We start from the raw sequence: 17,801 nt of genomic DNA, 5'->3' as shown, positions 1-17,801 counted from the left end.
ATGTTCATCACAGACTGTATGCTCTGTGGATATCCCTGATTGGTTGGTGGTCACTCAAGCAGTAGAATAGCAAATGCAGACAAATTGGTAGGAACAGTGGAACAGTAGGCTCAGACAGGGGAAGCCCAGAGCAGTTCTAAGTCCTCAGGCACCTTGGTCTGAGGTGTTTAATGAGGACATATAAAGAACCGAGGCCAATCTGTAGCAAGATAAAACACTGTGCAAGAATTCTATACCCAAATAAACTGCTGACTCTGAGCACAGGCCAAGGTTGAGGTGGGGGTGACAGAGTGGGCATGGGCTAAATACACATCTATCCCAACAGAGGATGTGAGTGCACTCAGGACCATGAATTGTATACTAAACTTTGGACTCCAAGTGTAGAAATAACTAGGCTAGTTAAAGGATAAAACAATTATATTTTTAGTTATTGTAAGGGGAAAACTCACAAAACAGGAAACAAGAATTCCAACTTCTGCTGCATCCTGTAGGAATACCCCAGAAAGAGCAAGCACCTGGATGGGCAAATGTTTTATCTCTCTGGGTCTGAGAAAGCCACACCTCTCTTCTATCTCTTGTATTTCGTGGGTGATGCTTGCATCTGTAGTTCCTGTTCGTGAACCCATTTTTCATATCCTGAATGCCATCACATTGTGGTTTTTTATTGCTTCTATTTTGATTTTTATGTCATGAATAGTTTCCTTCAATTGTTTCTTTTTCTTATCTTTTCTTGGCATTTTTTATGCATTAGTTGATTTTCTATAATTCTTTGGTTAGCATTTTCTTTTTTTCTCATTTTTTTATTCTTTTTTATTAAAATTTCCAACTGCTCCCCGTTTCCCATTTCCCTCCCCCTCCTCCCACATATTGCCCCCTCCCCCCACTCCCCTCCCCCTATCCCCACTCCTCTTCTCCTCCCCCCAGTCCATTCCCCCTCCCTCTCGATACTGAAGAGCAGTCCAAATTCCCTGCCCTACAGGAAGACCAAGGTCCTCCCACTTCTATCTAGGTCCAGGAAGGTGAGCATCCAAACAGGCTAAGCACCCACAAAGCCAGTTCATGTATTAGGATCGAAACCTAGTACAATTGTCCTTGGCTTCTCATCAGCCTTCATTGTCCGCCATGTTCAGAGAGTCCAGTTTCAACCCATGCTTATTCAGTCCCAGTCCAGCTGGCCTCGGAGAGCTCCCAATAGATCAGTTCCACTGTCACAGTGGGTGGGTGCACGCCTCGTGGTCCTGATTTCCTTGCTCATGTCCTCCCTCCTTCTGCTCCTCATTTGGACCTTAAGAGCTCAGACGGTTGATCCAAATTGGGTCTCTGTCTCTCTCTCGATCCATCGCCAGATGAAGGTTCCCGTGCCATTCTCCTTGGCCTCTCGTCAGCTCTCATTGTCCACCACATTCAGAGAGTCCGGTTTTATCCCATGTTTTTTCAGTAGCAGTCCAGCTGGCCTTGGTGAGCTCCCAATAGATCAGCCCCACTGTCTCAGTGGTGGGGTGCACCCCTCATGGTCCTGACTTCCTTGTTCATGTTCTCTCTCCTTCTGCTCCTCATTATAACCTTGGGAGCTCAGTCCGGTGCTCCAGTGTGGGTCTCTGTCTCTATCTCCATCCATCGCTAGATGAAGGTTCTATGGCGATATGCAAGATATTCATCAGTATGATTATAGGATAGGTTTATTTCAGGTTCCCTATCCTCAGGTGCCCCAATGAACTAACTGGGGACATTGCCCTGGGCATCTGGTAGCCATTCCAAGTTCAAGTCTCTTGCCAACCCTTAGGTGGCTCCCTTAACTAAGGTATGAGTTTCCCTGCTCCCCATCCAACCTTCCTTTATCCCCAATCACCCCGATTCCCCCAGTTCCCCTCATCCTCTCCTTCACACTTTTCTCTCCCCATCACCCCTCATCCCAATCCCACCCCACCACCAAGATTCCAATTTTTTGCCCATCAATCTTGTCTATTTCCCATAGCTCGGAGGATATCTATATGTTTTTCCTTGGGTTTACCCTCTTGTTTAGCTTCTTTAGGATCACAAATTATAGACTCAGTGGCCCCTATCCATGGCTAGAAACCAATTATGAGTGAGTACATCCCATGATCTTCTTTTTGGGTCTGGGTTACCTCACTCAGGATCGTATTTTCTATTTCCATCCATTTGCATGCAAAATTCGAGAAGTCATTGTTTTTTACCGCAGAGTAGTACTCTAATGTGTATATATTCCACACTTTCTTCATCCATTCTTCCATTGAAGGGCATCTAGGTTGCTTCCAGGTTCTGGCTATTACAAATAATGCTGCTATGAACATAGTTGGACAAATGCTTTTGTCATATGATAGGGCATCTCTTGGGTATATTCCCAAGAGTGGTATTGCTGGGTCCAGGGGTAGGTTGATCCCAATTTTTCTGAGAAACCGCCACACTGATTTCCAAAGTGGTTGCACAAGTTTGCAGTCCCACCAGCAATGGATGAGGGTACCCTTATCTCCACAACCTCTCCAGCAAAGGCTATCCTTGGTGTTTTTGATTTTAGCCATTCTGACAGGTGTAAGATGATATCCCAAAGTTGTTTTGATTTGCATTTCTCTGATCGCTAAGGAGGTTGAGCATGACCTTAAGTATCTTTTGGCCATTTGAACTTCATCTGTTGAATTCTCTGTTCAGTTCAGTGCCCCATTTTTTAATTGGGTTAATTATCCTTTTAAAGTCTAGTTTCTTGAGTTCTTTATATATTTTGGAGATCAGACCTTTGTCTGTTGCAGGGTTGGTGAAGATCATCTCCCAGTCAGTAGGCTGCCTTTTTGTCTTCGTGACAGTGTCCTTTGCTTTACAGAAGCTTCTCAGTTTCAGGAGGTCCCATTTATTCAATGTTGCCCTTAATGTCTGTGCTGCTGGGGTTATACATAGGAAGCGATCTCCTGTGCCCATATGTTGTAGGGTACTTCCCATTTTCTCTTCTATCAGGTTCAGTGTGTTCAGATTGATATTGAGGTCTTTGATCCATTTGGACTTGAGTTTTGTGCATGGTGATAGATATGGGTCTATTTTCATTCTTCTACAGGTTGACATCCAATTGTGCCAGCACCATTTGTTGAAGATGCTTTCTTTCTTCCATTGTATACTTTTAGCTCCTTTATCAAAAATCAGTTGTTCATAGGTTTGTGGGTTAAAATCCGGGTCTTCTATTCGATTCCATTGGTCGACGTCTCTGTTTTTATGCCAGTACCACACTGTTTTCATTACTGTAGCTCTGTAATAGGATTTGAAGTCAGGGATGGTAATGCCTCCAGAAGTTCCTTTATTGTATAAGATTGTTTTGGCTATCCTGGGTTTTTTGTTTCTCCATATAAAGTTGATTATTGTCCTTTCAAGATCTGTGAAGAATTTTGATGGGATTTTAATGGGGATTACATTGAATCTATAAATTGCCCTTGGTAGATTGCCATTTTTACTATGTTGATCCTCCCAATCCAAGAGCAAGGGAGATCCTTCCATTTTCTGGTATCCTCTTCAATTTCTTTCTTCAATGCCTTAAAGTTCTTGTCAAATAGATCTTTCACTTCCTTGGTTAGAGTTACCCCAAGATATTTTATGCTTTTTGTGGCTATCGTGAAAGGTGATGATTCTCTTATTTCCCTCTCTGCTTCCATATCCTTTGTGTATAAGAGGGCGACTGATTTTTTGGAGTTGATCTTGTATCCTGCCACATTACTAAAGGCATTTCTCAGCTGTAGGAGTTCTTTGGTGGAGTTTTTGGGGTCGCTCATGGACACTATCATATCATCTGCAAATAATGCAAGTTTAACTTCTTCCTTTCCAATTTGAATCCCCTTTATCCCCTTATGTTGTCTTATTGCTATTGCTAAAACTTCGAGAACTATATTGAAGAGGTATGGGGAGAGTGGACAGCATTGGCGTGTTCCTGATTTTAGTGGGATGGCTTTAAGTTTCTCTCCATTTAATTTGATATTAGCTGTCGGCTTGCTGTATATAGCTTTAATTAAATTTAGGTATGACCCTTGTATCCCTAATCTCTCCAAGACTTTTATCATAAAGGGATCTTGAATTTTGTCAAATGCTTTTTCAGCATCTAATGAAACGATCATATGGTTTTTTTCTTTCAGTTTATTTATGTGATGGATTACATTGATAGATTTGCGTATGTAAAACCAGCCCTGCATCTCTGGTATGAAGCCTACTTGATCATAATGGATAATTTTTCCAATGTGTTCTTGGATTCGGTTTGCCAGAATTTTGTTGAGGATTTTTGCGTTGATGTTCATGAGTGAGATTGGCCTGTAATTCTCTTTCTTGGTTGTGTCTTTGTGTGGTTTTGGTATCAGAGTTACTGTAGCTTCATAAAAGGAATTTGGCAATGACTCTTCTGTTTCTATATTGTGAAATACATTAAGGAGTACAGGTATTAGGTCTTCTTGGAAGTTCTGGTAGAATTCCGCACTGAAATTATCTGGTCCTGGACTTTTTTTGGAAGGGAGGTTTTTGATAACAGCTTCTAATTGTTCACGACTAACAGGTCTATTTAGATTGTTTACCTGGTCCTGGTTTAACTTTGGTATATGGTATTTATCTAAAAAAGTGTCCATTTCTTTTACATTTTCCAGTTTTGTGGCATACAGGCTTTTGTAGTAAGATCTAATGATTGTCTGAATTTCCTCTGTGTCTGTGGTTATGTCCCCCTTTTCATTTCTGATCTTATTAATTTGCAAATTCTCTCTCTGCCGTTTGATTAGTTTGGATAGGGGTTTATCAATCTTGTTGATTTTCTCCAGGAACCAGCTTTTTGTTTCATTGATTCTTTCAATTGTTTTCTGTGTTTCTATTTTGTTGATTTCAGCCCTCAGTTTGATTATTTCCAGTCTTCTACCCCTTTTAGGTGAGTCTGCTTCTTTTTTTTCTAGAGCTTTCAGGTGGGCTGTTAAGTCTCCAATGTGTGCTTTCTCTGTTTTCTTTAAGTGGGCAGTTAGTGTTATGAACTTTCCTCTCAGGACTGCTTTCATAGTGTCCCATAGGTTTGAGTATGTTGTTTCTTTATTTTCATTGTCTTCAAGGAAGACTTTAATTCCTTTCTTTATTTCTTCCTTAATCCAGGTATGGTTCAGTAGTTGACTATTCAGTTTCCATGAGTTTGTAGGCTTTCTGGGGGTAGTATTGTTGCAGAATTCTAGCTTTAATCCATGGTGTTGTGGTAAGATACAGGTGGTTATTAATATTTTTTTGTAACTGTGGATGTTTGCTTTGTTACTGAGTATGTGGTCGCTTTTTGAGATGGTTCCATGAGCTGCAGAGAAGAAGGTATATTCTTTCCTATTTGGGTGGAATATTCTATAGATGTCTGTTAAGTCCATTTGATTCATTACCTCCATTAATTCTCTTATTTCTCTGTTAGGTTTCTGTCTAATTGACCTGTCCATTGGTGAGAGAGGAGTATTAAAGTCTCCTACTATTAATGTGTGTGGTTTGATGGCTTCCTTGAGTTTTAACAATGTTTCTTTTACGTACGTGGGTGCTTTTGTATTAGGGGCATAGATATTCAGGATTGTGACTTCATCCTGATGAATTGTTCCTGTTATGAGTAGAAAATGTCCCTCTCCATCTCTTCTGATTGATTTAAGTTTGAAGTCAACTTTGTTAGAAATTAGTATGGCCACACCTGCTTGTTTCTTAGGTCCATTTACTTGATAAGCCTTATCCCAACCCTTTACTCTGAGTAGGTGCCTGTCTTTGTGGTTGAGGTGTGTTTCTTGTAAACAGCAGAATGTTGGATCCTGTTTTCGTATCCAATCTCTTAGTCTGTGCCTTTTTATAGGTGAGTTGAGTCCATTGACATTAAGTGATATTAATGACCAGTGGTTGTTAACTCCGGTCACTTTTTTAGTAGTAGATTTTGTGTGTTTCCCTTCTTTGAGTTGCGCTGGTAAAGGGTCTCTAGATGTCTGAGTTATTGTGGTCATTTTTGGACTCCTTGGTTAGTGATTTTCCTTCTATTACTTTCTGTAAGTCTGGATTTGTGGCTACGTATTGTTTAAATTTGTTTTTATCCTGGAAAATTTTGTTTTCTCCATTTATAGTGAACGAAAGCTTGGCTGGGTATAGTAGTCTGGGCTTGCATCCATGGTCTCTTAGTTTCTGCAGTACATCTATCCAGGACCTTCTGGCTTTCATGGTTTCCATAGAGAAGTCAGGTGTAAGTCTGATAGGTTTACCTTTATAAGTAACTTGGCCTTTTTCCTTTGCTGCTCTTAGTATTCTTTTTTTTAACTTATTTATTTATTTTTATTCTTTCTTAATTAAAATTTCCACCTGCTTCCCATTTCCCATTTCCCTCCCCTCCTCCCAAATATTGCCCTACCCCAATTCCCTCCCCCTATCCCCACTCCTCTTCTCCTCCCCCCACTCCATTCCCCCTCCCTCTCGATACTGAAGAGCAGTCCAAATTCCCTGCCCTGCGGGAAGACCAAGGTCCTTCTATCTACGTCCAGAAAGGTGAGCGTCCAAACAGGCTAAGCTCCCACAAAGCCAGTTCATGTATTAGGATCGAAACCTAGTGCCATTGTCCTTGGCTTCTCATCAGTCTTCATTGACCGCCATGCTCAGAGAGTCTGGAATGCTGCTCTTAGTATTCTTTCTTTATTCTGTATGCTTTGTGTTTTGATTATTATATGGCGAGAGGATGTTTTTTTTTGATCCAGCCTATTCGGGGTTCTGTATGCTTCTTGAACCTTCATAGGTATATCTTTCTTTAGGTTGGGAAAGTTTTCTTCTATAATTTTATTAAATATATTTTCTGGACCGTTGAGCTGTGCCTCTTCTCCTTCCTCTATTCCTATTATTCTTAGGTTTGGTCTTTTTATTGTGTCCCATATTTCCTGAATGTTTTGTGATGAGAATTTGTTGGCCTTACTGTTTTCTTTGATCAGCATGTTTATTTTCTCTATGGTATCTTCAGAATCTGAGATTCTTTCTTTATCTCTTGTAATCTGTTGGTTATGCTTGCTTCTGTAGTCTCTATTCGTTTACCTAGATTTTCCTGTCCAGCTGGCCTTCTGTTTGTGTTTTCTTCTTTGCCTTCATTTCAGTTTTTAAGTCTTGAACTGTTTCCATTATCTGTTTGATTGTTTTTCCTTGGTTTCCTAGGGTATCATTCACTGATTTACTCAATTCTTCAAACTTTTTGTTATACTTCTCATCCATTTCTATAAGGGCATTTTTTACATGCTGTTTAAGGGCGTCAATCACTTTCATAAAGTCAATTTTATCTACTTCTTCATGATTAAGGTGTTCATGTCCTCCTGTTGTGAGGTCGCTGGGTTCTGGTGGTTTCATATAGTTTTTCAGATTGTTGGGTGAATTCTTGCATTGGCGCTTGCCCATCTCTTTCTCCGAATGCTCCCCTATGGATCTTCTTTTACCGGATCAGGTCTCCTTGCCTACTGATGTACCTTCCCAGTGATGGCACTCTGCAGTGATAGCTCTCCTGGTGCTCCAGTGATGTCTCTCCTGGTACCAATATCAGATCTCCGTGCCCAAATACGGCTCTCCTGGTACCGAGATTAGCTCTCCCACTGATGGCTCTCCTGGTGCCAAGATCAGATCTCCCTGTAGGTTGGGTAGTTCGTAAACAAAGCCCCTACCTTGCAGGCAGGCCAGTGAAACAAAGGAAGTCTCCTCTGCCTACTTGCCCTGAGGATTTGCCCCCAGCGCCAGACAGACTGAGCTGGATGGTGTTATGTGCCCAAAGAGGAAAGGGGGCAGAAGGGAGAAGGGTTCTGGATGCAAGCTGGGTGGGACAAGAAGAGAGAGGCAGTATGCGGGGTGTAGAGCCCCTGCAGGGAGCCCAGGGTGTATAGGGTGGGGGATGAGGAACTTCAGAGTTCCCTGTCCAGGGCTGCTTCCGCCGCTGGTCACAAACTCACCCCGCTGCTGTCTGTCCTGGTGCCCAGATCAGATCTCTGTGCAGGTTGGATAGTTCGTAAACAAAGCGCCTACCTTGCTTGGTGCAGGCAGGCCTGTCTGGTTAGCTTTTTCTTAATTTCTTAAGGGAGTTTTTCATATTCTCGTTAAGGATATATATCATCCTCATTAAAGTTGCTTCAAGTTCATTTTATTGCACTTTGTCTGTGCTGGAATACTCATGTTTGTTGTCATAAAGTAGTTGGGCTGTGGTGGTGCCATATTGCCCTGGCTGTCATTCATTTTATTTTTACATGGACATTTAGGCATCTGGGTTTGGGATGATTAGCTCTAGTTACTGATTTTTGAGTTTGTCTTTCTTGGGTGTGTATTTTTTTTTGTTGCCTCTTTGGTTTTCTTTATGCCCTAGATTTCTGGTGGCTGGTGTGACCTCTGGCGGTTAGTTTCTACTTTCAGAAGGGGGTTTGTGTTCTTCTGACTGATTTGGCCTGAACCTGTGCACCAACAGTTTGAACAAGCTGGTGTGGCTTAATTTTAGAATTATTTAAAGGATCACTTGACAGTTTTACTTCATCTAAATAAGGAGGTTACTATTTTACTTTCATTGCCCCAGAAAAACAGTAAAAAATTAGACAGAACATGACTTATTTTGAGGTAGACATGACAAATAGTAGAAATGGGCTTTTTAAGTAGTTATTGTCCTTCTTGGCACTGGAGTAAAGCAGAATGTGCCAGGCTACAAAGGACAACAGTAGAAGGCATTCTTTGTGGCATGAATGTAAAATGAGTAAATAATTGTAGAAGCTGACATGTTGGTTCATTTCCTCCCATAGATCAGCAGGAGTGTACCCCTTGCCCAATTCAAGAGTACCCAAACCCTGAGAGAAACAGCTGCCTGCCCAAGTCAGTGACATTCCTGACCTTGGAGGATTCTCTAGGCATGGCTCTGGCCTGCACAGCTCCGTGCTTGTCTGTCAGCACAGCTGTAGTTTTGGGAATCTTTCTCAAGCACCAAGACTCACCCATCATGAAGGCCAATAATCGGACTCTCAGTTTCATCCTGCTCGTCTCCCTCCTCCTCTGCTTCCTGTGCCAATTTCTCTTCATTGGCCAGCCAAACACAGCCTCCTGCATATTGCAACAAATTACATTTGCTCTGGTGTTCACTCTGACTCTTTCCACTATTTTGACCAAAACTATAACAGTAATTCTGGCCTTTAGAGCCATGACACCAGGAAAAACAATGAGAAGGCTCCTTGTCTCAGGCTTCTATAATTTTGTCATCCCCATCTGTATTCTGATCCAGCTTATTCTCCTTGGACTCTGGCTGGGAATCTCACCTCTCTACATTGAAGCAGATATACACTCTGAACATGGTCACATCATCATTTTGTGCAACTAGGGTTCAGTCACTGCTTTCTACTGTGTGTTGTCATACTTGGGGATCCTGGCCCTAGTGAGCTTCTCTGTTGCTTTTCTGGCAAGGAACCTGCCTGATCCCTTCAATGAAGCCAAATTTCTGACATTCAGCATGCTGGTGTTCTGCAGTGTCTGGGTCACCTTCCTCCCTGTCTACCACAGCACCAAGGACAGGACCATGGTGGCTGTAGAAGTCTTCTCCATCTTGGCTTTTTACCAAAGTGCTACATAATACTCCTAAGACCTGATAAGAACTCTTTGAAAAGTTTTAAGAGCAAAACACGATCTAGGAAAAACTGATCATTTTGATGAATTAACTAAGTCTCTCTCATAAAATCTTAGTAAAGTCAGGTGAAGCTATTACCCACTTCTCAGTGTGTTTTTCTGAAATGTTGTTCAGACAAAAATGAAAGAGCCCTTTGCTGTATCTCACATAGAGACAATCTATTTCAGAATGGCCACTACTGAAAAATGCATGTTATTAAGTCATGCATGTCGCTTATTAACTTGTAGCCATTATAAATATTCAATATACATTATATGATAATAACCTAGATAAATAACACATTAACTAAATGATTTTTCCTCTCAATCTTTTTGTTTTGAATTATAGCAGTGCTTTATGTGATAACATTTAGGGCTCACAGACATGCACAACATGGAGCTAAAATATTGTAAAAGGCAGAGGATCAGAGTTTACACTGTAACTGTGTCTCCTAATAATGTCAGAAGTAACACCCATAAGTGTTACCAATATGACTGCATGAACATGAACTGAACAAGTGAAATGATAATACAGATGCTGAACTAGATTAGGAAGAGACCATCAGGCTTCAACCTTACACAAAAATCTATATGGCTGAGAGTGGAAGAAATAATCTTCCCCAGGGGGGGAGCACAATAATGAGTTAGTTATCCAACACCAAATGATCAGCTCTGAAAACAGAAACAATAATATGATAAGATGGAGAAACTCATATGTAGGAGTATATACTTCTTTTCAGAAAGAGGCAGGCCTCCCATGGCTGTCAACAAAGCATGGCATATTGAGGTCAGACTGAGTTCCTCCCCAAGCATTAAGGCTGGACAAGGCAACCCAGTATGAGGAATAAGTTCCTGGAAGATAGCCAAAGTGTTAGGGACAGGCCCAGATTCCACCACTAGGAGTCCCACAAGTAGATCAAGCTACACAACTGTTATACCTATGTAGAGACAGGGATTCATGGATCCCTGGAAAGGGGAAATAAAAGAGATCTCCTGGGTAAACTGGTGGCCAGTGGAGTTGGGAATATAAGCAATAGGAACTCATGGCTTTTTTAAACTGTTATTTCATGTTTTATACATACATCTATTTTAAAATATAACCTGTTTGTTTTGTAAAATGCTACCAGTATATATGTTTTCAGGATTGAGCATCATATTTCTTTTTAAAACTAGATTAAATGCTCAAAGTTAAATAAAGAAATAAAAGGTAACCAATATTAATCAATTTTTAAAAATTGAAAGAAATACCACAAAACAACAAAATAATGGGAATTTATAAATATCTTCAGTAATAACTCACTAGTAATAGACTCAACTCTACAACAAAATGGCAAAGATTATTTGATAATAAATTCAATTAGAATTTTTGCTGCTTTCAAGACACTCACTTCAATATATCAATGATAGACATAAACTTAGATTAGTTCTTTGAAAAGATTAAGGATATTCACAAATTTTAGACTAATAAACTCAAAGAAAGAGAATTCGACCTAATTTGATAAAATAAGAGTCAAATAGAGGCACTGTACTGGCTAGTTTTTATCTCAACTTGTCACAAGCCAGAGCCATCAGAGAAAAGAAAATCTCATTTGAGAAAATGCCTCCATAAAAATCAAGCTGCAGGTATGTCTAGAGGCAAGTTTTAGTAGGATTATTTGGTATTTTGTTGCCAAGTTTCTTGAATTCTTTACACGTTTTGAGTTCAGCCCTGTCAGATGTGGAGTTGATCTTTTCCCATTCAGTAGGCTCCCATTTTGCCTGATTTACTACATCTTTTGCCTCACCGAAGTGTCTCAGTTTCAGAAGGTCCCATTTATTGTTGTTCTCAGTGTTGTGCTACTGAGGTTATATTTAGGAAGTGATCCTCTGTGCCAATGTATTCAAGGCTACTTCCCACTTTCTCTTCTACAAGGTTCACTGTACCCGGATTTATGTTGCAGTCTTTGATCCTCTTGGACTTGAGTTTTGTGCATTCTATTAGATATAGATCTATTTGATTTTTTCTACATGTCAATATCCATTTATGTCAGCACAATTTATTGAAGATGTCTTTTTATTCATTATACAATTATGGTTCCTTTGGCAAAAATCAAGTGCTCATAAGTATGTGGATTAATTTTGGTGTCATAATTCAATTTCATTGATCCATGTGTCTGTTTTATGCCAATACCAAGTTGTTTTTATTACTATAGTTCTGCAGCAGAGCTTGACATCAGGGATGGTGATGCCTCTAGAGGTTCCCAAGTTGTTCAGGAGTGTTTTGACTGTCCTTGGTATTTTGTTTTTTCCTATGAAATTGAATTTGTTTCATTCAAGGTCTTTGAAGAATTGTCATGGGATTGTGATAGTGATTGCATTGAATCTATAGATTGTTTTCTATGGGATGTCCATTTTTCTTCTGTTGATTCTACCTATTCTAAAATATGGGGCATCGTTTTTATTACCTGATATCTTCTTAATTTTTTTTCAGAGACCAAAAGTTCTTATCATACAGGTTTGCTTAGGGTTAAGCCCAAGATATTTTATCTTATTTGTGGCCAGGGTAAAGGTTGATGTTTTCCTGATTTCTTTTCCAACCCATTTATCATTTGTATAAAGAAAGGCAATTGGTTTTTTAGTTAATCCTGCATTCACCACTACCCCTCATTGCTGAAGGTGTTTATCAGTTGTAGGTGTTACCTGGTAGAATTTTTGGTGTCTATTTTTTTAAAATTTATTTTTTATTAAAAATTTATGCCTCCTCCCTGCCTCCCTTTTCTCTCCCCCTCCCCCCACTCCCCACAACCCACTCCCCTCCCCCTTCCTCTCCAGTCCAAAGAGCAGTCAGGGTTCCCTGCCCTGTGGGAAGTCCAAGGTCCTCCCCCTTCCATCCTGGTCTAGGAAGGTGAGCATCCAAACAGCCTAGGCTCCCACAAAGCCAGTACATGCAGTAGGATCAAAACCCAGTGCCATTGTTCTTGGCTTCTCAGCAGTGTTCTTATACATATTACCTTGGTATCTGCAAATAGTGACAGTGACATCTTTCTTTCCAATTTGTATCCCCTCAATCTCCTTTTGATGCCTTACTACTCTAGCTAGAACTTCTAGTACTATATTGAATAGATATGGAAAAGTAGACTTCCTTATCTTGTTGCTGATTTTAGTGGAATCACTTTGAGTTTATCTCCATTTACTTTGTCAGCTTGCTGTGTAATGCCTTTATTATGTTTAGGTATGTTCCTTGTATACCTGATAACTCTAAGACCTTTATCATGAAGGAGTGTTGGATTTTGTAAAAGATTTTTTCAACATCTAATGAGATGATCATTTATTTCTTTCATTCAGTTTGTTTAAATGATGGGCTACATTGACAGTTTTTTGTACATTGAACCATCCTTGCATCTCTGAAATGAAGCCTACTTGATCACAGTGGATGATTTTTTTGATAGATTCTGTTTGCTAGTATTTTAGTGAGTATTTTTACATCAATGTTCATGAGGAAGATTGGTCCGTAATTCTTTTTCTTCATTGCATCTTTGTATGGTTTACATATCAGCTTGACTGTAGCCTCATAAAAAGAAATTGACAATGCTCCTTCTGTTACTATTGTATGGAAATATTTGAGAAGTATTGGTATGAGGTCTTAATTAAAATTCTGGTAGATTTCCATGTTGCAACCATCTAGCCCCAAACTTGTTTGGTTGGAAGACTTTTAATAACTTCCTCTATTTTCTTAGGGGTTATAAATCTATTTAAGTTATTTACCTGGATTCTTTCAGATTTTTCAATTTTGTGGAGTATAGATTTTTGAAGTATGACCTAATGAGTCTCTAGATTTCCTCAGTGTCCCCCTTTTCATTTCATTTTTTCAGGCTAAAAGAACTTTATTACTTGTTTTAAAGAGTGATATAAAGTAAGTTTTCTTCCAATAACTAATCTACTCTGAACTTCTAGAGAAAAGGAAGACAAGAACCTGGGAGATAATGCATTTTCATTGTTTTCGTTTTTTTTTTTTTTTTTTTTTTTTTTTTTTTTTTTTGCCGGAGATGGCAAAAGATAACCCCCGCCCACATGTGGTTCCTGAGATGCAGGAAGCAAATCCCTCCAGGGAACGCAGTGGCAGCTAAATGAGCTAAGCATGTTACCTTGAGGGTCAAGGAGAAAATACCAAAGTGTGCTGAGTACTGCTTCTATGCCTGTTTGTTTTCTAATGAGAGACAAGGAGAGAAGGTGGGAAGGGAACTAGACGTGTTATGGGGTCTACTTGACTCTAACATAACTCAAACACCAAGTGAACAAGAAAAGAAAACCTCATTGTAATCAAGCCACTACTGTTCAATTATGGCTGCAGAACAGACCTGGGAGCTGAACTATGACCCTGAGCCAGAACGCTACCAAGTTTTTAAGCATAGAAATCACAAATGCCACAAACATTTGTGCAAGTTACAGTTACAATTTCCACAGGTCAGGATTCAGAAATAGGGGCCTTTCTTGAGAACATTTGTTTGTGGCCTACTTATCCTGTTCTCACTGGTTGGTTTATTCAACTGTGGTTGGGTGCCTTGCCCCACATTCATGGCTCAACTTCCCAATCATGATGTCAGTCACCCAGGGAGGTCTTGGGATAATAAACTAAAGTGAAGAGTTTTGGATTAATTCTGTTGGCAGAAGAAATTTCAAGTCCACCTAGCTTAGACTCTGTTGTGTGGTTATTAATGTTAATGCTTATAAAAATTTATAATAAAAATGAGCATGCTTATCAGGGTAAATACAAAATGCAAATTTTGAGGAGAAAAAGAGCACCCAAGAAGTGGAATGGAGGTAAATTCTAATGAGGGCCTTTGAGGTCCAGCCAAAAGACTCTCTTCAGGGTTCAGATTGGATGCTACAACATCCAAAAGGGACTTTTTTCTTAGGATATTTGGGGGTAAATGAATGAACTCTTTCACTGTGTGTGTTTCCAAATCAGTCTCTTTATTTCTCTTCTTCTATTCTAATTGTTCTGTCTTCTAATTTTTTCTAGCTTCTTCTTTTCTTCCTTCCCTCTAGCCTAAAATCTCTCTCTCTTCTTACAGGAGTCTTGAAGCTATAAAAATAATTACAAGAGTTAGCTCTCATGGATCAAGAGCACTTCCCAGGGTAAGCAACTGGCAGCTGAGCCATTGTCATAGCAACACAAGGTTCCAAGGTTGCAGGAGTAAGAGTGTGACCAGATTGGAGGGGAGACACAGTGCCTATTGACAAATTTTAAGACATTGGTTTATTGTCAGCAATGTGGTAAGTGAAAAATTGACATGTTTTTTTCTAGGGTGCTTTTGTGTTGTAACCTTGGTTGAACATCTGTGACTCTGACCTTGGGTAAATCTATGAAGTTCCAAACTTATGATCTATTTACAAAAAGCTGTTAGTCTCCTAAGAAATTGTTCTGAGGTCAAAGTGAGCAAATTGTGTGTAGTTAGTCTGAAGAAAAGAACAAAGCAGTCTTTTAAGTGTCTACAATCCTTGTAGGACAAATAGATCTAGTTATGAAACATGTTCCAACACATTCTATACACCAAAATTATATAGCTAAATGAACAGCCATCTTCCTGACCTTGAACAGATATATGTGCCCATAAGATTGAGACATAAAAATGAGATTACATACAAACATTACATGAGATTACACATTATAGTGCAAATATTGGGTAGACACCAAGCTGCTTTAGCAAAAATGAGCAACAGTTCCAGAGTCAATGATCCTGTAAGGCTTGCCTGGACAGGATCACCCTCCATCAAAATCACTCCTCTGTTAGGTTGACATCTGAATTATCAATTGCCATAGGCTATATATTTCTATGGCCTCGGACAAAATTCTGTGTTCAAGGAGATAAGCAGATTAAGAAATAGAATAAAGGGAGTGGTAACCTCAGGCAAGATTCCATGTATCTAAGGTTCCAACTTGTAAAAAGGAGCTAAGGAATAGCTTAGAGCCAGTATGGTAGGGCACACACTGAGAAGGAAGAAGCTGGAAGATTTCTGAATTTGAGGCCAGCCTGGTCTGATATACAGAGCAAGGTTCAGGGCATTCAAGCTTAGCAGTGATGGATGGAAAGTTGGTGAAGATGTTATTGAAGGCAAGCTCTGTGGAACCCTGCTACACAGCCTCAGCCAATACTGAGTGGACCTAAGACATGAGTCAGCAGTAGCCCTGTATCCCTGGATGCCCCTTGCCCTAGGACCTCTACATGGGAGAAAAACCAGGGGCCCCTCCCAAGCTCCCTCGTCATTTCTAGCTGACAGTAGGGAGCTTTCCTGCTAGCACTCAAACGACCCCGCCCCCAACCTGCTTTTCCCTGTGAGCTCCTTAGAACCCTACTACACAGCCTGTGCCGATACTGAGTATACCTAAGAGCCTGCTACAATACTGAGTGTACCTAAGAGACAGTCACAGCAAGGATTGGTCCAAGAAGTCAAGACACTATAGGCCTCACCACATAATAACCAAAACACTAAACATACAGAATAAAAAAAGAATATTAAGAGCTACAAAGGAAAAAGGTCAAGTAATCTATAAAGGTAAACCAATCAGAATTACACCTGACTTCTCTATGGAAACCATGAAAGCCAGAAGGTCTTGGAGAGATGTGCTGCAGAAAGTAAGAGACCATGGATGCAAGTCCAGACTATTATACCCAGCAAAACTTTCTTTCACCGTCTATGGAGAAAACAAGATATTCCATGACAAAAAAGCAGATTTAAACAGTACATATACACAAACCCAGCCTTACAGAAAGTACTAGAAGGAAAATCTCCACCCAAGAAAGTTAACTATACCCACAATAACACATACATCTGGTAACCCCCACCAATGTAACCCAAAGAAGCAAAACACACAAACACTACTATTAAAAGATAACCAAAGTTAAAAGTCACTAGTTATCAATATCACTTAATATCAGTGGTCTGAATTCACCTATAAAAAGACACAGGCTAATAAAATGGATATGAAAACAGGATCCTATGTTCTGCTGTTAACAAGAAATACACCTCAACCTCAAAGATAGGCACTACCTCAGAGTAAAGAGTTGGGAAATGCTTTTCCAATCAAATGGTTCTTAGAAACAAGTGCTTGTGGCTATACTTATATCTCACAAAACTGATTTCAAACTAAAATCAAACAGAAGAGATGGAGAAGGACACTTTATATTCAAAATAGCAACAATTTATCAAAATGAAGTCTCAATCCTGAATATCTATGCCCTTAATACAAGAGTATCTACATATGTAAAAGAAGCATTACCAAAACTTAAATCACAGATCAAACTCCACACACCAATAGTAGATTTCAACACTCTACTCTTGACAATGGACAGGTCAAACAAACAGAAACTTAACAGAGAAATGAGAGAGCTAACAGATGTCATGATCAAATGGCCTTAACAGACATATATAGAACATTCCACCCAAAGAAGAACGAATAACCTTTTCAGCATTTTATGAAACCCTCTCTAAAATTGATCAGATACTTGGTAACAAAAAAAACATTCATAAATGCAAAAAATAATTGGAGTAATCCAATGTGTCTTATCGTTCCACCATGGAGTAAAGTTAGAATTTAACAACATTAGTACTCCCAGAAAGCCTTCAAACACATGGAAACTTAACAATCAACTACTGCACCACCCCTAGTCAGGAAGTCATGAATGACAATAAGAAAATAGTATTTATGTACACAACATGGTAGTTGTCCATGTGAACTCAAGTAATTAGGATAGCATGTATCAGACATGAGCAAGCTCAAACCAGATGGTAACCCTAGGAAAAAAGTGTAAGGGGACGTGGAGACCCATGCCTTGCTGACAAGCTCCTATCATCTAAAAAAAATGCTTAAAGAAAAGGAATAAAGTTTATCTCAAGAATGTGCAACTCCTGATAGTTCAAATATATTGCATACTATGCTCAACACCCAGCATTCTATGGGAATTATAGATTGAACTGTATGAGTGTAAAAAAAAGAAGAGAAATAAACCAAAGAAGTCTGTAGGAGATGAAACATGGAAAGGGTGGCGAGCTGAACTTGGTCAAATGACACTGTAAGGTATTCTTAAATCATTAGTGATCCCACTTTTGCCCATCTTTCTTGTCTATTTTAACTTTTCAGGTGGATCTATATATTTTTTCTTAGGATTCGTCTTATTATTTAGCTTTTCTAGGATCAGGAA

General features: G+C 39.6%; 1 pseudogene; it reads left to right on the top strand.

The window, feature by feature from the left end:
• The window catches only part of LOC130875650 (vomeronasal type-2 receptor 116-like), an 80,352-nt pseudogene extending 70,698 nt beyond the window's left edge, over positions 1-9,654 (top strand).
• Positions 9,655-17,801: the final 8,147 nt, after the last annotated feature.

This window comes from Chionomys nivalis, chromosome 6 (assembly GCF_950005125.1).
Source record: "Chionomys nivalis chromosome 6, mChiNiv1.1, whole genome shotgun sequence".
NCBI classification, from domain to species: domain Eukaryota; kingdom Metazoa; phylum Chordata; class Mammalia; order Rodentia; family Cricetidae; genus Chionomys; species Chionomys nivalis.
Note: the sequence above shows the minus strand (reverse complement) of the source record. Positions and strands in the feature narration are given on the sequence as shown.